Here is a 24,591-nt window from a genome sequence, read left to right on the forward strand (position 1 = left end):
TACACTAAAAACCATTTCAAATCAGTTGATAGAAATGCATACATCCCCATAGACAGCTGCCATCATAAAGCGTGGTTAACAAATATCCCCAGAGGCCAATTTATTAGGCTGAAAAGGAACTGTACAAACATGAAGGACTATGTAGAACAAAGTGGAATAATATCAGAAAGATTTATAAATAAAGGGTATAAAAAAGAAATAATACAAAAAGAAAGGGAGCAAGTAGGCTCTATGGATCGTAATGTACTGATAGCAGATAAACAAAAAGAGAACACTGAAAAGGAGGAACTATCAGTAGTGTTACAATATAACATCCAGTATAAATCAGTACAAAATATAATAAAGAAACACTGGAAGATCCTAACACTAGATAATCACTTGAAAAATAATATCCCAAAAATACCAAGGTTTATATACAAAAAAGCTCCCAACATTAGGGATAATGTTGTCAAAAGCATAATAGCACCACCTGTCAAAAATCCCCAAATAAGTTTCTTTCAGGGAAAGGGGTTCTACACTTGTGGTAGATGCTATAGTTGCATCAGACTGGTAAATAACCCCAGGAGAAGATTTACATTTCAGAATCCCATGAGTGGAAAAGAATATACTATCCAGCAATTTATATCATGTGATACAAGAGGGGTTATCTATGCCCTAAAATGCCCATGCAATCTGATATACATTGGTCGCACTAAAAGGATGCTAAGAGAACGAATAATAGAACATGTATACAATTAGAGATGAGCGAATCGAACTTGGCGAAGTGGAATTCGTTTTGAATATTAGGAAAAATTCGATTCGCACCGAATCCGAAAATTAGCAAACTTCGGATGCACGAATCAAATTTTTCCCGATCAGCCGATTTTCATCCCTTCTACAGCCGGCAAAAAGTGTCCCTGCAGAGAGCTCTGCTATTTCTGACAGTTCTCTGACAGTTCCTTCACATTTACAGCGGTTGAAACATTGTATCTATTTGTTTCCATTTAGGATACAGATGTTTTTATTCGGAAACAAATAGATACAATGTTTCAACCGCTGTAAATGTGAAGGAACTGTCAGAGAACTGTCAGAAATAGCGGAGCTCTCTGCAGGGACACTTTTTGCTGTACTGGAATTCTTCTTATTTTCATCCTACTTCTTCTTCTTCTTCTTCATCCTCATCCTCATCTTCCTCATCTTCTTCTTCTTCTTATCCTTCTTCTTCTTCTTCTTATCCTTCTTCTTCTTCTTCTTTTTCTTCTTCTTCTTCTTCTACTTCTTATCCTTCTTCTTCTCCTTCTTCTTCTTCTTCTCCTCCTTCTTCTTCTTCTTCTTCTTCTTCTTCTTCTTCTTATCCTTCTTCTTCTTCTTCTTCTTCTTCTTCTTCTTCTTCTTCTTATCCTTCTTCTTCTTCTTCTTCTTCTTCTTATCCTTCTTCTTCTTCTTCTTCTTCTTCTTCTTCTTATCCTTCTTCTTCTTCTTCTTCTTCTTCTTCTTCATCCTCATCCTCATCTTCTTCTTCTTCTTCTTCATCCTCATCTTCTTCTTCTTCTTCTTCTTCTTCTTATCCTTCTTCTTCTTCTTCTTCTTCTTCTTCATCCGCATCTTCCTCATCTTCTTCTTATTCTTATCCTTCTTCTGCTTCTTCTTATCCTTCTTCTTCTTCTTCTTCTTCTTATCCTTCTTCTTCTTCTTCTTCTTCATCCTCATCTTCTTCTTCTTCTTCATCCTCATCCTCATCTTCTTCTTCATCCTCATCTTCTTCTTCTTCTTATCCTTCTTCTTCTTCTTCTTCTTCTTGTTCTTCTTCTTCTTCTTCTTATCCTTCTTCTTATCCTTCTTCTTATCCTTCTTCTTCATCTTCTTCTTCATCCTCATCTTCTTCTTCTTCTTCTTCTTCTTCTTATCCTTCTTCTTCTTCTTCTTATCCTTCTTCTTCTTCTTCTTCTTCTTCTTCTTCTTATCCTTCTTCTTCTTCTTATCCTTCTTCTTCTTCTTCTTATCCTTCTTCTTCTTCTTCCTCTTCTTCTTCTCATCCTCATCTTCTTCTTCTTCTTCATCCTCATCTTCTTCTTCTTCTTATCCTTCTTCTTCTTCTTCTTCATCATCATCCTCATCCTCATCTTCCTCATCTTCTTCTTCTTCTTATCCTTCTTCTTCTTCTTCTTCATCCTCATCCTCATCTTCCTCATCTTCTTCTTATCCTTCTTCTTCTTCTTCTTCTTCTTATCCTCTTCTTCTTCTTCTTCTTCTTCTTCATCCTCATCTTCTTCTTCTTCATCCTCATCCTCATCTTCTTCTTCATCCTCATCTTCTTCTTCTTCTTATCCTTCTTCTTCTTCTTCTTCTTCATCTTCTTCTTCTTCATCTTCTTCATCTTCTTCTTCTTCATCTTCTTCATCTTCTTCTTCTTCTTCTTCTTTTCTTCTTCATCATCATCTTCTTCTTCATCATCTTCTTCTTCATCATCATCTTCTTCATCATCTTCTTCTTCATCTTCTTCATCTTATTCATCTTCTTCTTCTTCTTCATCTTCTTCTTCTTCTTCATCTTCTTCTTCATCTTCTTCGTCGTGCCCCGTGACTGCCCAAATGAGTGAAGTGTGCGGTGATTCTAAGATCGACGGCACTCATCTGCATGTCATACTGACTGACAGTATTATTTCTCTTCCCCAGCAGACTCCAAGGGCATTTAAATTAAAGGTACAGTGTTCTGCACTAATATAAAGGCTCTCTGAAGCCTAGAAACCCTTTTAATAAGTTAAATTCGCAGCGAATAAATTCGCATCGAATCGAATTTATTCCGCAAATTCGGCGAATCAGCCGAATCGAATTTTTGAATAATTCGCTCATCTCTATATACAATATAAATAGGGGATATAAATATCATCACTTATCACAGCACTTTAAGAAATACCATAATAAAGATGCAAGAAAACTTTGGGGTATAGAAAAACATGTACAACACTGGAGGGGTGACAACCTAATAAGGGAAATCAGTAAGAAGGAATCGAAGTGGATCTATGAAATGGGTTGTCTAGCTCCCAATGGGTTGAACAAGGAGTTTGACCTCACATGTTTTATTAGCAATAAATAAGTATGTAGATGGAGATAGCATGCAATCAGACTCTGAGGTCCATCAATTATTCTTAGACTGGGGAGGGCTCTATAGAATTTATATATATATCCTATTATATCCTATTCTGAATTATTTTTATTTTAGCTGGTTTTAATAAAATGCGAGCATAACAATACACTTAAATGTATAGAGCTCACATATTTCAAATAACAAAATATATCTAATTTGATCATACACCCCTTTTATAATAAGGGTACAAATAGGATTCACATAAGATGATGTGAGATGTTAATTATAATATTGATAATATTGATAATATTAGGCCATTTTTAAAAAAACCGATATGTATGGAGTCCATAATCAATTTTTTACATGTAATAGCAAATATTTATTTCTATTTTTTATTTTTTTATTTTTTATTTTTTATTCTTATTTTTTACATATGCTAATTTTATATTAATAAAGAGTGTTTAATGATTTTTAGTTAGTCTGCCCATAGGTATATACTCAGCAATGTAAGGTATAGGCATTCACCATGTTGTACAAATTGCAATATAAGAGATGGAACACAGCTGACCCGATTAGCAATGTCTGACAGACAGATACTATCTAGCACTCGAGTGGACACACAGGAATAAACACTCAGTTTCAATACAGCTAAAGGAAATCACTGGGAAAATGGCCGCGCCCATGTGGGCTTCGGTAAAATGGCGGCCGAGATATATATATAGGTGGATAGGCATAGTCGTGGCATCCAATCATTTCCCCCTGATGAAGTCACATGACCCTGTGACGCAACGCGTAGGGGAGGGGCTCTGACGTCACGACGTTGCATCGGAGAGGCTCAGTGATTCCAGTACAGACGGAGGCAGACAGCACTACAGAGGCAGAGGCAGAGTATTACTGTATGTTATCATCTATGCTGGCCTGGATTACAACAGAGCCGTATACCATTGTGCAATACCGTAACTGGCAGCAATAAATCTCCTTTTATACATAAGGATAAGGCACCATGGTCTGTTTTCTTCTCTTTTTCAATTGACCCACATTCCTCATGCTGGTGAAAGGAGGATTTGAGAAGGTGATAACCCCAGGAGGGGAATTAGGAGATTCCTAGAGAGCTGGTCAGAATATCTATCTATGAGCAGCTGCACAAGGGGAAAGAGGAGAGCACAGGAGAACCCCTATAGATTCACACCTACCTTCTGGAACAGCTTGCATAAGAGTATCATCTCATCCCATCAATCCTGGAAGGATTAAAAGCGTATTTGCCTGGATTTATTCAGGCAAATACTAAGGTGAGCGCATAGGGAGACCACTAAGCACTCGGCGAGAGGGAATAAGGAATCCACCTGCACATTGCACTTATTTGAAAGACTTTGACTCATTGTTTTTATTATATGCATTTGCACTTGCACATTTATATATGTTTTGCACAATATAGATGGAGTGATCACAGCAGATCAGAGGGGCACAAATTTAGGATTGTATTTATTTGAATTTAATTGAATTTTCTCACAGTCACATTTAATTAAGGATTTATTGTTATCAGTCACATGCATGAAGGTTCTTGATATATTTATATCTATATAATTTTTTTGATTCACTAGTCATAGTGATTCACTATTGATTTATTATCATTTATTATTTAATAATTTTATTCACTAGTCACAGTGATTTATGAATTGTTTTAGTTAGGAATTCATGTACCCCAAGGATTAAGAGATTTATACACCAGTAAATAGGAGCGCGGCACTATATATTTATAACTTAATACAATAATAAGAAACTGCATAAAAAGCCAGTAGACTAATTGGCATAAAATCCACAGGTAATACTATCAATCTACTAATAAATGCTTTCTATAAAAATACATTCTGAAAAAATTAAATAAAATAATAAAAAATGTATAGAAAGAAAAAAAATTATATATATATATATATATATATATATATATATATATATATACTGTATATATATACGATTCCAATTGAATGAAAGGAGAGACTATAATGAATAATTACGTATTAATTATGAAATAATTATGTATATACATTTATAATGTATATAATGGGGATCCCCCAAATAATACACCTAAAAATCGTACCCCCCCTTACACTGTGGGCCCCTATCACTAGCATTTGGTATTGCATCTATCAATAATTGCTAATGAAACAATTAGTATGAAAGTCTATGTTCAATCCTTTGGATACAAATGTCTGGAGCTCATAAATCCATTTCAACTACCGTTGACTCAGGACCCTAACTTTATGACTGCCCCACCAATGTTTCTTATAAGCCTCCACCCCCCAAAATTCTAGTAAGGTGGGGTTCTTATTGTGATATTTCAGAAAATGTTTGGATAAATGATGTTTGGTGAAACCTTTGCTTATATTTTGAATGTATTCCTGGATTCTGATTCTGAGATGTCTTTTAGGTCTCCCTACATATTGTTTTTGACATGGACACTGTATTACTGTTAACAACTCTCTCAGTAAACTTCAATTTGGCCTATATAGTCTCCACTGGAAGTTCATGTTACAGGGTGACAATGTAGGAGTGAAATTGAGAGACGGAGTTAAACAAGGAATAGGGTTGCACCTATACCACTACCAATATCGGTGCCTAAACTCAGCATTTGCACAAGTACTTGTACTTGTGCAAATGCTCCGATACCTAAAATTGATACCTTTATGGTGCAATTTAAGCCCATACAAAATGAATGGGCTCAAATTGCAAAGAATCGCATGTGATCTGAACAGGAATGCGATGCTGTTCCTGTCTGGATTACATGAGGTGTCCCTGCGGGTGCGGTGAGATTTGAGCCATACAAAATGAATAGCTCAAATCGCACCGCACCTGCAGGGAAACCTCATGTGATTTGCACAGGAATTGCACCGCATTCCTGTTCAAATGGCATACAATTCTTTGTAGTGCGATTTGAGCCCATTCATTTTGTATGGGCTCAAATCGTACCACAAAGGTATTAGTAATTGCTATAGGTACATACTCGCCGATAAAAAAAACGGTATCAGTGCAACCCTAACAAAGACCACCTGGCCACGTGCAAAATAGCAAAAACAGCAGTTGTTGGTCGCTGTGCACAAAGAGCCCACTGTCAAGTATCCAGTTTCCCTAATAGGATTCATGCATATTTATCCAGATGAGAATTTTGCCCAGTTAGGAAAAAGCCTTGAGAACGCACACCATCCCTTTTGTGGCTGAAACAATGGCTATAGCTCCAGCATTTGTTACCTGATGTGTGACAAATCATAATTAGATTTCTTCATTACTGGCCAAACATTTATTATTTAGTAATTGGTTGAAAAATAGGTCACTCACTGCAGGAAGCAACCAGCTTTATAAAACAGATGTTCTAGTCCTCCAAAAATAATGAGCTCCTGCTTTGCAATTTATATAGATGATAAAGTATTTTGTTGCATTACAATGTAAAAACAGTAGGCGTGCTGAACAATATAAAATTATTTCATTTATGCCCGACTTTATTTCCTCCACATGTTATTAATAATGGTTCCTGGAAACATTTTTATTTTTCTTATCTATGTTTATTGATCATTTGCTTTGTAAAGCTCTACATAAAATTCAGGAACTGATTTAAAAGTTTAAATACTATTTTTGTCTGATATGATAGCAGAAAATATAGGATATTTACATATGTTAAAATTCTATTAGAAAAAATAAATTTTAATTGTTTTGCTTATAACAGCAGAGATGACTTGGATTAGAATGCATAATTTGGGTCTTTTTTAGCATTGCTCTGCTTTTTGTGAGTTTGATAAATAGTAAATAGAGAGAAGTCAATGTTACTGGGTTCAATCCTCAGGGTTTTGCCTAACCCTACTTGAAATCTGCCAACTCAATCAAAGTTTATGGGGGGAATACAAAAAATGTTAATACTAAATTGTAGTGATTTTTAAAGCTAAGAGGCAAGCTTGTGTCAAAAAAGATATAGGTCGCCCGGCACTACCATAGGATACATTTAACAAAGCAAAAATTTTTTTTTTTTTTCCAATAACAAAGAGGAGAAAGGGTCCTTTCAATGTAACTTTGAGAGTGACATGGAAAACAACACCAATTCTTTACACTACATGCTTGGAAGATGCTGTTACGCTGTAGGTGGTGTTACAGAACAGTATGATGTTTGCTGAGAGCGTCAGTAACATTCAATTCTGGCATCACATACTTTGACATGCAATTGATTTTTTTTTAAGCTTGGTTTAAAAACAGCAGCAGCACCACCCCCAAGCTGACTGATTTTACCTTGAAAAACAAAACTCATTTTTAGGTAGTTTTTGCTGTGGCACCTAATTTTTTATCCAATGGTAATAGGCCTGAGGTGACCAGTGGAACTAGCATATAACCACAAATTTTAAAAATATGACTTTAGTGGTATATATAAAGTTATTATTGTGTGTATAAACTGTATATACACATATGTACAGTATATATACAATATATATATATATCAAAGGAAGACATATTGTACATGACCATTGTATAAACAATATCATGTTTTACTACAAAATCATTATAACACCATTAGAAAGTTGTTTTGCACTATGCATATACATATAACAACCTACTAATTAACACCACATTGTCTATTGCCTATTTTCCATCTGTAAGCCGTGTACCGGGGTGGGCTCCCCAGGATACAGTGAAGTCACGAACGAGGAAAGCAACCCCAACACCAGCTTTTGCCACAACAGAATTTTACTTAGATGTGGCAAATAAACACAACCACAAATGCTGGGAACATGCAATAAATTTACATACACCCAGCCCAAATGCTGAGACCCTTGTGCTGCACAGCACAGCGCCTTCTGATGGATGAAGGTAGAAAGTGAAGTAATTTACCTACTGGCGGGCACAACTAAGCTGCCACACCTTACCTGTTATTACCCTAAAAGAGCAAGAATCAGTGTATGGGTGTACGGTATGGGCTAGGCTACGGTGCAGCACAACAGCTTAAAATCTTACACAAATCTACAGTATTCCCTCTCCCATAACTGGTCCTGTAGCACCTGCCTGAGTATTCCTTCTGAGCAAAATGCCAGTCTGGCTTGAATTTGTGGAATTTTATCAGCTCTCCAATGTGAAATATCACTTTAAGTTATGGCGTCCTTCCAATGATCAGTAACAACACTTGTGGCCTGACACAAACAGAGACCCTAACTAACTAACTATAGGCCTGGTCTCAGTCTATAGGCGCCAACACTGAAATGAGGTGCGTGCACGATCTTACCGACCCAGGTCTGCTTTGCATGCGCTGGTGACTCTGAACAGAACAAATGTCTCTCCAACAAGCATGCGATATCGCAGTATATGTTGCGTTGTTCTTCTGCTCTCATCAGCATTCCTGGCAGCAATCTTCCTTTCTCTGAACAGGATCAGGGTCTTGGACACGATCAGCTTCACTTAGCCGCAGCTCTGGTTACTGAGGGATGCATTCACACCTGGATGTCATCGGATTCTCAGCTCACACGGCCCCTTCATTCAGCATCATCCAAAACATGGCTTCTCTCTCTCCTTCCTGTCCTCTCCAACTCTGTGTGCAAAACCCCACCTCTTCATGAATATACAAATATCTATGCAGTCTGAGGCTGTGTTAGAAAAACAGTGACATCTTGTGGCTAAACCGCAGAATGTCAGTCAAAACATTAATTTACTTCCACGCAGTGTTCAAACAATGAGAGCTGTTTCCCAATCTCACACATCTTATTTAACAATAACATACTAATTTATGTTCAAAACATCCTTGAATGTCCTACAGGACTTGAATCAGGGACTAGACTTCTCTATGGATCAACATCAATTTCCCAGTGGAAGTAGTAGCTACAAGAGATCTAAAAAGTGTAAAGGAAAAGTAAAAAGGAAAGGGGATCCCTCAATGTAATCCAAATTTATCATTGGAAAAAAAAGTATATCATTTGTGAGTGACTATTTTCACAACACCATACTACATTGTCTTTAAGAGTTTAATGTAATGGAAGAGTTCCAGATTTCTATCCATAATTTTTTTTTTTTTTTTATATATGTCTTTTTTTTTGCTGTAATTTTTAATGCAGTAGTTGGGCTCCACTCAGTCCGAGCATGTCTGCAATTACTCTGCTTTGCCAGCATAATCTTCCTACTCCCAGACACTCAGCAATCATTCGTATTTTCTTTATATTTAATTATAGTCAGGGCACTGGAGGCATAACTGCCAGGGGAAAAAACCTTCGGACAAAGACAATGCAGGGGGAAGAGCAGGCAGCAGCAAATGAAGGAATTAAATTCTACAAATGGGGAAGGGCAGGCAGCAGCAAACAATTAAAAATAGAATCCTATAGTCATAGGCTGCCTGTCCTTCCCCAAATAAGACTGTTCAAATAAAAAAAAAAAAACGTGACAGGCAAGCCTAAGAGGTTGTGGGTGCCAAGCTAAGCATTGCTTATGCTTATCCTCCCTCTTCATCTCCTTTCCTTTCTCTACTCCGTATCCACCTTCCTCCTCTACCCCCTCCTCCTTCTATTTCTCCACCCCTTCCTCTTTCATCTCTATGTGATTACGGGAGGGGGTTATTTATTTATTATTTATTTATTTCAGGTCCTTATATAGCGCCGTCAATTTACGCAGCGCTTTACACATATATATTGTACATTCACATCAGTCCCTAACCCTCAAGGGGTGTACAATCTAAGGTCCCTAGCTCACATTCATGGGCCAATTTAGACAGTATCCAAGTAACCTACCAGCATGTCTTTGGAGTGTGGGAGGAAACCGGAGTGCCCGGAGGAAACCCATGCAGGCACAGGGAGAATATGCAAACTCCAGGCAGGTGGTGCCATGGTTGGGATACGAACCAATGACCCTAGTACTGCCAGGTGGAAGCGCTAACCATTTAGCCACTGTGCTGCCCATATGGGATAAGAGTGTGCAGTATGTTGGGTGCACATTATTTAAACATATTTTTCAAAGGGTGCAGTAAGGTACTATGAAAAAAATAGAGCTCTTAACTGAACTGTCAGCAAAAACTTCCTGATGCATATTAATCACACGAAGATAAATGTTATAATCTTAAAAAAAAGGGAAAAGTCCCAAATTATTAGAAAAAAGTAGCACTTGAAAAGTTAGCTTTCATTCCGTTGTTGCAGGCAGATATTGGTCCTTAACTCCTCCCAGACAGCAGACAGCAGCCCTCCAAATGGGCTTTAATGCCAAGAGGCATAGCAGCTTCCCGTTAAGATGATTGCTGTGATTGGCTCACAGGAGTTACACGATTGGGGGCCCATCCTGCTGGCTCCTGATCAGAAGCCATAACTGAGCTGTTGGCGACAACTCTGTCAGTGTGCTGGGAACTTATATTATTGTAACTTTTCAAATAATTTTTACATGTAATTTGACTTTGGGGGGTGGAGGCCAAGATGACTGATATTCTATATGCATCAATAAGACATTTAACAGGTATGAGCACTTCCGTAACTTGTCATTCTATGGGGATTAGGAAACTTGAATTGTTCCTGTCTCAGTAAACCATTTTGTTCTTTAAAGTCTAACCAGAGATCCACGCAGAAAGTGTATGTGCACCATGTTTTCATTCAGTATATGCCATACTGTTGTCTTGACTTTTGCCCATCTTAGCAACTTCTGATTTTAGAGCACTAGATTGTTGTGAGTTGTCTACCATGTAGTAGATCAACTGGTGATGCATGTGTAGTTACAAGTCTAGTCATTCAGTAGACACGCAAGAACTCTGTAGTAAAAACTCTCCAAGATTTTCTTGTAAGATTAGCTGGGCAATAATGAAAATTATTTTCTATGCACAATATTTCTCTCTCACTCAGGAAGGATTCAAACTCACAAACATATTGTGGTCCATTATCACACACTGGTTCCTTTGGGTTACCTTCCCTTCTGAGGACTGTGCAGAGAAATGCAATTATAGTAGCAGATGTTATATTTGAGACAAATGCAATTCCTGACAATTTGCTGCAATAATCCATTAATGTTATAGAAAATCGGCAGTCAACAGGTGCCCTATGAAAAGACTTTCAATATCAACAGCAAGCTTCTGCCAAGTTGATATAGGAAATAGTACTGGCTGGAGTGGTGGAGTGTGTGACAGCAGATTTGTCATGTCTGGAGACAGTAAACAGTCCTTGAGCTTGTTTTTTTGTTGTTGTTTTATTAGGGGTATTAAACTTGGATGGGGTAAAGGTTGTATGGGATGCCCAAGGAACAGTAAACTGGGGAAAAACCCCTTAGCAACTATGTACAAGTCCATAGATGGGTTTCTCTTCTTGGAGAGCTCTCCAGCATCTCCCAGTGTACCACCCCAAACCCCAGATAGTTCCCCTCTATCCAGCTGTCTGGAGGAATCCCTGGGCAAGGGGATCCAGTGCCTACCACTTTAAAATGAAACAGTCCCGTGTATGGAGCTAATCAGGTTTCCCATCAGAGTGTTATTTTCCCCTTAACTGGCCCAGGGGGTGGGCAAGTGTAGGTAGGTGGCTGCCTTCAGGCCTTCTGCTGGGATGGCTCCTTTTCTGGCTCCACAGGTGGTCCTAGCTCTGGGACCCAGCAAGGCTGAGTGATCCTCCTGTCCAAGTCCCAGCCTGTAGGTAGGACCCTTTCACTGGGACCCCTCCTGGGCTCCTGCATCTCAGCCTTCCTGATACCTTTCACCTAAATTCTCCTGCTACTGAGCAGGCTCAGTCATACTCAAGAGCTGCTTTGGTCCCATGCCAAGCCTCCTGCTTGGGGATTGGCCAGAGTCCCTTGAGTATGCAAACCAGCCCCTCCTCACCCCCGTCCACTGCTTCTAGAATCTTCTCCAATATTCTAGAGCGGGGGGTATCAAGGAACTGATCTTCAGAGCCTCTCAGCCCTCAAATATGACCCTGCTGACCATTCCCCAGGCTGCTGTTCAGCCTCTAACTCAAAAAATAATCAGCTATGCCCCCCTAGCTAACTAGGAAGGTTCTAGATAGATACAGCAGATCATGTACCAAGAATAAGGATAATAGAGTAGCACTTGTTAGCAGAAGCAGATACAGCAGCTTTTGTCAATTTTGTTACCTCTGAGGAACCCATAAAATAATTTTCAGGTTCTCAAGGAACCACTGCTAAAATTGATTTTACCTTCAGCTCATGGTAAATTTAGCAGGATCAAGAAAGTGTTAAATCTAAGAATAAGTAATTTGGCATGCCTAGTATTTTTGACATTCAGGGCCAATGATTTTGTTATTTTTATGATTTTAAGTATGGTTCTGGCAATAAATTGAGATTATTTACAAAATTTCTATTCTAACCTGCTTTGATATTTTAGGGGTGACCTTACCCTTATAATACATACAAGATCATGGCATTCAAGGAACATGGAAGCCAAGACTGACCCTTGTGTTTGAAAAGTTTAGGTCTTTCTACCTGGAAACTGCTGCTCTTCAAATCTGGTGGCATTTTAGGCATCAGTCAAAATATCAAAAGGTCTGACATAACAGGTTCTTGGTATTTTTCCTCTACAGATATTCATTAGATTCACACTTTTAAGGTTGGTTTGAATCTTGTCGGTATCGACTCTAGTTCTCAGTAAGAAGACTTGATACATCGGGTCTCTTGCTAAACCATACTCCTGAAAAGCCCCAAACCTATTTTCTGACATGTGCAAGCATATGCAGAAAGCTGTTGACTATTGTTTTTTGTCTCCTGGCCTACTCGCTACCATTTGCTGCATCACTTTTTATTTATTTGCTTGGCAATGCATTTTGTAAAAAAACACCTTTTCCTTTAGAAAAAGGAAAGAGGGTGGCAAAGTACTAGTCCAATGGCCCATGGGCTCCCTTCAGCCGATTTTTTTCTCACTGCTGACTTACCATGCCTTGCTTCACAATATGAGTCTGTATGGAGGCAACATTCTTATTAGAGCCATTTCATGTAAATCGTTTAATGTCTGTAGTCTGTGCACAGGTGCATTAAAGAGGCTTTTACATCAAGGGGCAAAAATAACATCAGCATTTTCTCTGCTTATGTCACCTGATTTCTACCTCCAGTAGTGCTTCAGAAAGGAAAACTACTGAACATTGTTCAATGCAGTGTCACAAGTGACCTAATCTGACACATTTCATCGCATTGCCTCGCAGTTTTAGATTTTGCTATTGAGTTGAGAAAAACTGACAAAACTTAAGATGAACAACATTCTATTGATTATGACAAAAGTAATGCTTAGTTCTCGCCAAGCAGATGGTGATTGCATGTCCACAGCTCCATTCTATGATGAGTAACATATTTCTCTGAATTGTGCTTGTCTGGCTGGGGCGCTGAGTGGAAATCCACAGCTTTAGATTCTAGTTAACCCTCCGACATCTACTACATTTGCTGCGATTGTTCGGCTGTGTGGAATGGCTCTGGCGTTAACATTCTGGTTTTTTTCCCACCTTGATGGGAAATTTGATGAGCAGCTGTGTCTTATTTCATGATGAAAGTGTGGCATAGAGCTTCCTCCTGATACAAGGGAGGATTTATACAACTGTGAGAAAACTCAGATGCTGGAGAGAAGCTATAAATCTCTGATTTCAAGTTGTTCTTGGGAAACAGAGAACTAGAACTGGTGGAGTGCTTACCTGGGAGATCTGGTGATGAAATATGTTAGGTTAACAGAGGATAAGGTTATGATTATGGTAAAAGCTGAACTTCAGGAAAAACAGCAAAATACAACAGTCACAATACATACAATACAGTACATTAAAAAATGACCTTGTCTGCCAATATTTGTAATACTGTTACACCAGTTTTGTGACCCTGGAAAATATGCTAGACAGCACAGTCAGGTCTTGGACATCCCTGTAGACTACCCTGCACAAAAGGGTATTACCAAGGTAATCTCTCTGCACTTCCTTCTAGGATGGGTCTCGAATTTGCAAAATAATAGGGTTCACCATAACCTCTGTCTATTTGTTGCATGCTGTATTCGTTGTAATTTTACAAACTTTTTTTCATTTTTTTTTTCAATCTGCAATTTGCATATTTTTGTCCATGCTTACTGAATGTAACCGTGAATCAAACCCAAGCAATTTCACCCATCAATAGTCACAAACAGCAATGTGCAAAGCAACAGGCTGGCTCCTAGTGCTGGTTGTAGTTCTTCCATTTGGTGTACTGCTGTGCAGGGGATTAAAGCAGGCTTAGATTTGGACATGATAGTTTATGATTTGTCAGGGAATTCATAACTGGATTTAATGTTGTTTTATCTTTGCAAATCACCTGTTTCTTACAGCTCTTAGGGACACTGTTGTTGAGAATTTTGTACCTGGTCTACACAATAATCACAGTAAATGTCCCAGTGTCGCTGGTAGATTTCAGTGCCCATTCATACCATGCCTGCACTAGAACTGCACAGGAGCACGCTGTGCATTTCTGTTCGATTCAACACCACATGCAAAAAGCACAGCTTTTGCAATCTGAAGCGGTTGTAAATAAAATGTTAATAAAACTCCAAATGCAGATCGCAAAAGTAGTGCATTTGCCCACACCTGCCCGTACAAATGTACCATGAGATCCAGCTACAGTGCTTTTTAAAAAGTAGTGCATGCAATACTTTTGGCTCGATGCACTACAATTTTATCCCATTTAAAATGAATGGGCTGGAAATCGCATCACACAGAGCTGCATGTGAATTCCACAGCAATGCACAGCGCATGCAGAACATTTTTTTACCTTAATGCATGTTAGCCATTAGGATTACTTTTACAGTGAAGGGAATTGCCAGAAGAAGAAAATGATATCTTGATCATTGCTGCAGCTGCCACATAACAATAGCAAAATAATGAGGTACCCACCAAATTCTATACGGGACCCTTTTGATTTGGTATGGATTGTAAAGTGAGCCCCATGCAATAATCAAGAAAAAAAATTAGGTCCCCCCAAAATCTATACTGGATTCTTATTCAGACTTGCAGCCATACCAGGCCACATGTCCTCAACATGGGTGGGATATCTTACCAAGAGGGGACCCCCTTTGCAAAGCACTTTGTCCCCATATTAGGACAAAGTCCCTTTCCTCTGCTGGAAGGAGGGGGAATTTAAAAGCCCCTTTAATAACATTGCTATTGACTGTATACGTGATGTCACTGAACATGTCATGTCCATATATGATGATCAATGAAGTCTCCTGGGAGACCCCAACTCTTTGTTTATATCAGCTGTCATCTGCAGAACCTGTCATTTTGTTGGAGAGAAGCGATTGAGCCAAACATGTGTTGGCAGGTTTTTCAATTTGGTGGGTAGGCAGGCATCATTATTGATATTTACCTAAATCACTGATTGAAAGTGAATGTACATTGTGGCACTTTTTTTGTTGAATTTTTTTTGTTATCATAGGATTTGTCAACAGCTGTTTTTTTATTTTATTTACACTTTATTTATTTACTTTTTTTAAATAAGCAGTGGTACTACTTACTTATTGCAAAATGAAATAAAAACAAGAAGCGCACCAGCCTTGCGCATTACCTCAATAACCAAAGTTTATTACTTGTAAAAAACATACTCACAAACAGCGAATAAAATCAGGCATGTAAGTCCTCTCAGGGACTTGAAGATAACATGAGTCCCATCAGGGGAATGGATGTTCAGTACAGCTGACGCGTTTCGAAGGGGGTCCCTTCTTCCTCAGAGCTAACTGAACCATGAGTGCTCCCTCCTATATATACACATACCTCTGGACTAAAACTAGGCCCTCCCTACCCGGGTTGGGCAGTCTCAGGATAGTAGGAGGGGCCAGAATCTCATAAACTAACCATCAATATTTGTAGTGCCATTAGAGAGAGATAACATATAATTTATAAAATGTATAAAATACATAAAAAACATATATAAAAGACATATAAAAAATATATACAATCAATATAAAAAAAAAAAAAAAAAAAAAAAAAACCCACATTTTGCATACGCCACTTAGTGTGCATCCAATCCCTCAATTTGACTGTGACACCAGAGGAGATAATGATCATCAACAATTATGAATAACTATCATGTTTCGTGTTACATTAGTGATACATTAGTGATACATTAGTGAGCAGTGTGTCCCATGGACACTTCATCCGGAGGACTTGTCATAACGCTGGATGAAAATATAGCGATCAATGTTACAATAATCATAGATTCTCCATAGTGGCACAACCACATGTATATAAATGTCAAAACATATATAGGCAAATCCACCCACGCTCAGACCTTTAACCCAGAGCTGTGTGTTTTTTGTGTGTATTTTCTACTACCAGCCAACTGCATGCGTTTCATGGCATGAAGAGGATTAAATCAGAACTCTTGAATCCACATGTATACACATTTGTAAACCCACAGACTTGTATATATATATATATATAAATACACATCCACACCCCGACCTTCAACCCGATGCTATGTATTTCTCATATATATATATGTATATATATATATATATATATATATCACCAGACAGCTGCACGCGTTCCCCGATCCGTTGATGAAGGGGATTAGATCAAATGTTCTTGGATCCATGGTGCTTTGTGGTCAGCTGCAGAGGGAGGACATGAACTTCCCTCATTGCTTCCTGGTTTAGCCTGTGTATGGAACGCACGCTAATACTCCAAGTTCATAACTGCGCATGCGTGAACCAACATGCGCATGCGCAGTATGAGAAGAGAAGTCCGTCTGCGCGGTCACGTACGCCCCCTTCACGCGCATCTGACGGCCACTTGTACGCGTGCGCTAACCCCGCTCTACTGAATCAGAAGCCCGACATGCTCACCCGCCCCCAACCTCTGACGAGGCTCTCCTTGAGGGAAAGAACCTGTCAGGGAATTCCCCTCTGGCCGGCTTACTGTTATATGTACCTTCAAACCAATCCAATGAGGTGGTCAAACCGCTCAGGCTGAGAATCATCAAACCTGAATTAGCAGTACATTAAAGATCTTGGGGGCTTATTACTTCGCACCAGACTACTAAAAGCCGATATAAAAAAAACTAATAAAAACTAAAGAGACCATATGTGTCGATATAGTCTGGAACAGTGAGAAGAACAATTATTATTGTCAGGGCTAGTATCAGGAAACCGCATTCCTTACACTAAAAACATTCCTGTTGTTAACAGAATATGTGTTACTGAATACAAAAAATATATATATATATATAATCAATATATTAAATACATCGAATACATCAAACATATTCAATATATTTAAATCGCAAACTGAAATTGGGGTGGAACAGTAAAAATCACTAATTGTGTTAGTACTTCCTGGTGACTAAATAAGAGTATGAATCTCCAGGTCATCATTTAAGCCTCTAGGGGACAGAGTACCCAATGTGAAGATCCAAAAACTTTCTCTTCTACAGAGTTCTTGGTATCTCCTCCCACTATCTAAGTCCTTTGTGATTGCTTCTATTCCAAAAACTTTCAGTCCATCGTAATTACTCTGATGTATTTCTTTGAAATGACGGGGGACTGAATATTTATCTTTTGCCAATTTTATATTACTTTTGTGCTCGCTGATGCGTGTCCTAAGACACCGTGAGGTGCGGCCTACATACAGTAGGCCACAGGGGCAAATTAAGCCATAGATGACAAAAGACGTCCCACAGTTGATGAACTGTTTGATGGAAAATCTCCTGCCATCTGTGCTCAAGAAATCTTTTTTCCGATGCCATATGACTCCACATGTGCCACAATTGGGAACGCTACATCTGTAGCTGCCCTTTTGGTCGAATAGCACTGACCATGGACCTGGGTTGGATGTCTGCTGGTAGTTCCTTTTACATACTCTACTAGGAGCTATTATGCTCCTGAGATCCCTAGGTTTCCCTAGGTTTCCTGAAAATTAGTGTGGGTTTATCAGGGAGTACCTTCCCTAAAGTAGGGTCGTTTTTTAGAATGTTCCAATTTTTCGACAGAGTGTGTTTGATGTCCCAGGCTTTGTTACTATATCTAGTACAAAAACGTACTACGTTTGTATTGCAAGTGTCAATGATGGTCTTGGAGTTGACACTAGCTTCCACGACAGTAGGATCTATGGGATTGCTATCATAAAGGGCTAAATATTTATTAGCAGCTGTTTGTATAAGCTGTGCATCATACCCTTTCTCCTCAAATTTCTTTTTAAGGATCAGACTTTGTTCTAAATAGTCTTTTTTCATAGTGCACGTACGCTGTAGCCTGCAGAACTGTCCGAAGGGAACATTACGAATCCATTGTGGATGATGATTGCTCTTGGCGTGTAAATATGAATTCCCTGCTGTGGGTTTGAAATATGTTTTTGAGCATATCTGACCGTTGATATCATGTCTTAATTCAAGGTCTAAAAAGACCAGATTGTCTTCATCAATTACATGAGTGAACGTGATATCATACGGATTGTTTCCACAATGTTTAAGGAACCCCTCCAGCTGGGAGTCTGTACCATTCCAGATGATGATAATATCATCAATATACCTTCCATATAGGATAAGGTTTGCACTATAGGGGTTATTCGTCCAGATATAGTTCTTTTCCCAGTACCCCATAAATATATTTGCATAGCTAGGAGCAAATTTTGCGCCCATGGCGGTGCCCTGTGTCTGGCGATAGTGATTATCCAGAAAGGAAAAGTTATTATGTTCTAGGGCAAATTCAATGCAGTTGTATAAAAATTGCATTTGTGTATAGTGGAGTGATGAATTTATGGCTAGAAAATGCTGAATGGCTCGAAGACCATACTCGTGTTTAATGGACGTATATAGAGATACCACATCCAGAGACAGCCATCGATACTCCTCTTCCCACTTATACCCTGCCAGTATATCCAGTATGTGACTGGAGTCTCTGACATAGGATGAAAGATTTACCACTATATCTTTTAGGAAGTAATCGATATAGCTGCCTAGATTGCTTGTCAGGCTACCTATGCCAGAGACAATGGGTCTTCCAGGGGGATTGTCTTTGTTCTTATGTACTTTTGGAATGTGATAGAAGAATGGAGTGGTAGGGTGTTTAACAAAAAGAAAGAGGAATTCCTCTTTGGTTAGTATTTCTTCCCTTAGTGCTGTTTCTAAGAATGATTTGCCTATATATGTTTTGACATTTATATACATGTGGTTGTGCCACTATGGAGAATCTATGATTATTGTAACATTGATCGCTATATTTTCATCCAGCGTTATGACAAGTCCTCCGGATGAAGTGTCCATGGGACACACTGCTCACTAATGTATCACTAATGTATCACTAATGTAACACGAAACATGATAGTTATTCATAATTGTTGATGATCATTATCTCCTCTGGTGTCACAGTCAAATTGAGGGATTGGATGCACACTAAGTGGCGTATGCAAAATGTGGGTTTTTTTTTTTTTTTTTTTTTTTTTTTATATTGATTGTATATATTTTTTATATGTCTTTTATATATGTTTTTTATGTATTTTATACATTTTATAAATTATATGTTATCTCTCTCTAATGGCACTACAAATATTGATGGTTAGTTTATGAGATTCTGGCCCCTCCTACTATCCTGAGACTGCCCAACCCGGGTAGGGAGGGCCTAGTTTTAGTCCAGAGGTATGTGTATATATAGGAGGGAGCACTCATGGTTCAGTTAGCTCTGAGGAAGAAGGGGCCCCCTTCGAAACGCGTCAGCTGTACTGAACATCCATTCCCCTGATGGGACTCATGTTATCTTCAAGTCCCTGAGAGGACTTACATGCCTGATTTTATTCGCTGTTTGTGAGTATGTTTTTTACAAGTAATAAACTTTGGTTATTGAGGTAATGCGCAAGGCTGGTGCGCTTCTTGTTTTTATTTCATTTTGCAGTGCTGATTGGGCTTCCCCAGCCTTGGTTTGGAGCTGCACAGCCCTTTATGCAGTGGTGATCGTTTTCCCTAGGCCTGGTTCCATCTTGTGCCACCTGTCTGAGTCCTGGAGCGCAGGAGAATTCTTTTTCGACTACTTACTTATTAACATAGGTAAAGGGCAGTATCTGGGGGCCCACTTATTATTAAAGAGGGATTCCAGATATTGATAATTCCCCGCCCCCGCCCACAGACCCCACAACCGCCAGGCCAGGGTTGTGGAGAAGAGTTCCTTGTCCTCATCAACATGGGGACATGATGCTATGGCATTGGACCCCCCTAGTAAGATACCCCCCCTGGTTTAGTTTCCTGGCCTACCATGATGCAAGATCATATAAGGGTCTAGTATAGAATGTGCGGGACCTCATGCCATTTTCTTGTTTTGTTTTGCATGGGGTCCCCCTAAAAATCATACCAGTATGGTAAGATTTATGACAGAACATCCACAGAGATTTTTTTTTCACTATGCTCAGCTTTTTTGCTTACATGGCCGGAAATGCCCGGCCATGTAAGTGAATGGATACAGTGACATCATTAATTGTTAAGGACTTGAAAGTGCCTGCACCTGCCAATGTTGTTAATAACCATTAAAAATGAGAAGCTGTTGTGTATAATAGCATTATAAAAACCACTATTACCCATGTCGTTCAGCTTCCACCATACAGGTAAATACTCAGGTGTTCATCCTCACAGCCAAGGTTCAGTCTCAGCTTGTGTTTGGACCGTACCTTAGGCTTATCCCTAGTTGTAGAGTGCTTTATTACCAGATTCAGTCATCCATAAAACATGTGCAGCATTCTACTATAACATGAACAGGAAATGGAACTACCTTGTCCTAAGTAAATAGAAAGTTTTATACATGTAACACCTTTAAGTAGTGACAGCCATGGGACAGATGTATGAACACCACAGTGATAGTACCACCTTGAAGATATCATGTAAGTTTGAATTGGAATTTCTGTAACAGATAAGATGCACTTGGGATATTTAGTGTTCATAGCATCCTCCTGTTTGCTTGATCAGTTTAACTAAATCAGTAGGAATTTAGGGCCACCGCCAATGACTTGTTGCAAAGCGTACAGAAATGATGATCAGTGTATGTAAGGTCACTAACTGTGGCTGGTGACAATCTCATTTTACAGGGTTTTAATGCTTATCTGAGAGGGTTCATGCTTCACTTGTCAGAATAATTGAATCTTATTCTTCTGAAAGATGAGAGTGACTGGAACTGACAACACTTGTCTGTTTCCGCATGTGAATTATTACTTTTAATCATTTTTCCTCTACCTTTGCTTCAACTAACATTGTTATATAACATTCATTTTAATTACAAAATGTAACATTTGCAATTTACATGAGACTATTTATTATCTTGTTGATTAAATGTGTAATTTTCCTTCATCTTAGCGACGTGGAAAAATTAAGTAATAAACTGGGATTAGTGGGTTGGGTCGTATTACTCACAAAAAAAAAGCGATCACATGAGATAACTAATTTAACTTCCATTCTTTGGTGAAGTTTCCACTATTTTGCATACGCAAATGGGGATAAATGGTACAGGAATAAATAATTATACTTTGCAAGTTTTCAAAATCTCAAAGGTCTCTCTGCCAGGATCACTATAAAGCACACCTATTTGTCATTATTATTACTAAGTAGTTCCTATTATTACTACGTACCCCCAGGCCTTTTTTTTCCTTCATTTATTTCTCCACATTTACTCTATATGCAGATCTTACAGCAAGAGTGACCATGATAGGAAATGGTTCAAAAGCTAACGTGCGTAGTTGGCTTTGAATATGCATCTGAGCTGCTTGAGATTTAACACACAAGCAGCTTGAAGCAACTTAACCTCACGTTATGGCACCTCAGCAATGTCTAGAAGTATAGTGCACTTGATTCAGGGACTAAATGTATGTCTACAGAAGTCTCAACATTTCCATGGTTTAGGTTTTTTTTGCAAACACAAAAACTGTTGCTACAGCCATTGAAACATACCAGGCACTGCTATAGTTTCCCCCAACCAAACATTTTTGCTGGAAAACTTGATCTTCATTTAAATGTACATAAAATTCTAAATAAAGTCAAACATGTAAAATACTCTATGAAGAAAACCATATAGTGAATATGGCCATTGCAAGTATTCAAATAGATACAAGCTCAATAAGTAAAATCGAATGTATTCTTTAAAATGTTAATGTTAGTTCAAAAGTGCTGCTTTTATTAAATGTGCACCAGGTGACCCTGACAGAAACATCTTTGTTCAGACTTTTCATGTGATGGAGTGAAGACTTTCCAGTTGTGTTCTTGCATTGTCAAATTGACCTCTGGTGGAGATTACAAACAGCCATGGTGAAACATATAATACCGGAATTGTCCAACATTGTCACTAGGAAGCCGGTCCAGGAAAATGATGTGCAACTGATGCTGGAGTGTATACATGTATTCAGAAAGTGGCTGAAAGAGTCTAGAGGAGATCTGTAACACTGAGACGTGGCAATTACTTATGATACACTGTGATTTTGCAAACTAAATGTTGTCCAAATAGGGTTCAATGCTCAAGTCAAGCTTGGCCAAAAAACAGGAATAATTGATTATCAGCAACTCACCACGTAACTCAGCAAGTAACCCTCATTGAAATACTTTTCTCCTCTCTGGTGCTGACCCCCACAGACTCACTTGTTCAGGGATCCAGTGCTGGTCCTCTTCAAGGTTGAATGGTAGTAATAGCCATGCAAACAACATCCTATTAGCCTAAGAATTGAGGCGCCTGACCCCTTCCTCTCTTCCTTGAACTCAGAGGAGTAATAGGACAAATAGTCATTACATGGTGGTGCTCTCTAAAGCCCACTGCAAGAAGAAGGAAAGTCACTGGAACTGTGACAACATCAGATTAAAATCACCTGAAACAATTGTAGTTTTTTTTTAACTCTGGGGGTTAGAGCACCATCCCCCTTACAGCTACTGTATACCTTGGTGCTCTCTTAATGTCCTATGCAGTACCCACCCCGGCAATGACACTGTTTAGACCATCTGTCAAAAATATTTACAAAGAAATGACATCTCTCTCTCATCATCCCCCTCTTTCCTATACTGGAAAACCTAGCTTTTGCACCAGGAATAGATGACCTACAATTTCAATATCTAATTTGCTCCCAGACCTTAAGAGCACATCATTTTATTTCTAACCAACAATGGCCCTCGTTGGACTAAATGGGGACAAACTTCAGAATGGAATTTTTTAGATTCTGTTAAATGGTTCAAATCTCTTACTTTCTCAAATTGCTCCTCCAATTCCACAAATGTATCCAGGACTAGATGTTGTCAGGACATGCTTTATGAATCTGTGAGTGTCCAGGACAAAACAGGACAGTTGGCAACTATGAATCAGGAGTCCAGCTTTAAATTCTTACCTGCTGGTACAGAATGTCACAAGTGCTCCATCATATGCTTCTAGCGACTTGTTGGAGATGTTGTCAGGCCAGTATAGATATCCTAGAAATATTTTGCTCTTGCAAACCCCCAAACCATTTTGAATAGAGGTTTGGCACATATTCCAAATATTCACAGACTTCAGGCTTCCTGCTGACCCAGCCCTTTTTTCTTTTACATGAAAACTCCATACTGAGAAAAACTTACAGAAAATTTGTTCTCTCACACATGAAAACACAGCCAGGAGCTGCACACTAATTTGTGAAGGTAACCTAAGGTTTCGTTGTGGATAGCCAATATAATCATAATCAATTGAATGGAAAATTGTGTTTAAAAAAACATGGTTCTATGGAAATAAATTCTCCTCCATATACGAAGATCTTTTATGCAACAACCTTTTGCAACTAACATATTTCCAAAATAAAATCTGGGATGCTGCGAGCTGAAAGACATTCTGGCATGGAGGGGAGGGGTTTTTGGTCCCTTCCCCCTCACTGTCTCTATCTGACTTCTCCCAACCTCCCAAAAAACTCGAATTCACAAACCATCCCCCACCTCCACCCACAACTTGACTACTTTGGAAATTAGAAATTTCAAAACAATATCAGTAATCAGTTTAACATTGTAAGGTTTGCATAACAGATAAATGGCAGCACTGTTGCATTGAGTTATGTACTATGAATGACTACTGTGATGTGTGATGGGGGTTGCTTAGTCCCAGGAAGCCCTGTTTTAAAAGAGAAGCTTTTTTGGCTGTACTTTTGTGGATCACAGGAGTGCAGCTTGTTCTGCACTCCTGTGACCTATTTTCAACTGACAGCGGACTGAAGTCTACTGTTGGCTGATGTCGCTTAGCTGGTCCAGGCTGTGAAAGATCCCAACAACTGCAAAGTCGGGACCCACCCCAGAGTCTGGAGTAGCACCTGGCTCAGCCTCTAAGTGACCCGCTTAGAGCCTGAGCCAGCTGCACCCTCCCCCTCCACAGCTAAGCACTCCCGTGAACTCTTGGGAGGTAGAGCAGAGAGCGGGGACTGACAGTCACCGCTCTCTGCTCAGAGCGGCTGTGAGAACTCAGCGATCATATGATTGCTGAGTTCTCACCCTTAGAGCCAGCAGGGGACAGATGCTGCATTGGACCACTGCTGTATCCACCTATGTAAGTATAAATAGAGAAAGAAAGCCATATTTCTCTTTTAATAAATATGTAGGTGGCCATTGCTGAACACCATTGGAAAAGCT

General features: G+C 39.0%; 1 protein-coding gene across 3 annotated transcripts in view; it reads left to right on the forward strand.

Annotated features, from left to right (window-relative positions):
- DPP6 (dipeptidyl peptidase like 6) overlaps window positions 1–24,591 on the forward strand; it is a 1,666,940-nt gene that overhangs the window by 1,408,493 nt on the left and 233,856 nt on the right. The gene's annotated exons all lie outside the window — the stretch shown is intronic.

Source organism: Staurois parvus, unplaced genomic scaffold (genome assembly GCF_062004578.1).
Source record: "Staurois parvus isolate SC_StPar_1 unplaced genomic scaffold, SC_StPar_1.0 ptg000005l, whole genome shotgun sequence".
Taxonomy (NCBI): domain Eukaryota; kingdom Metazoa; phylum Chordata; class Amphibia; order Anura; family Ranidae; genus Staurois; species Staurois parvus.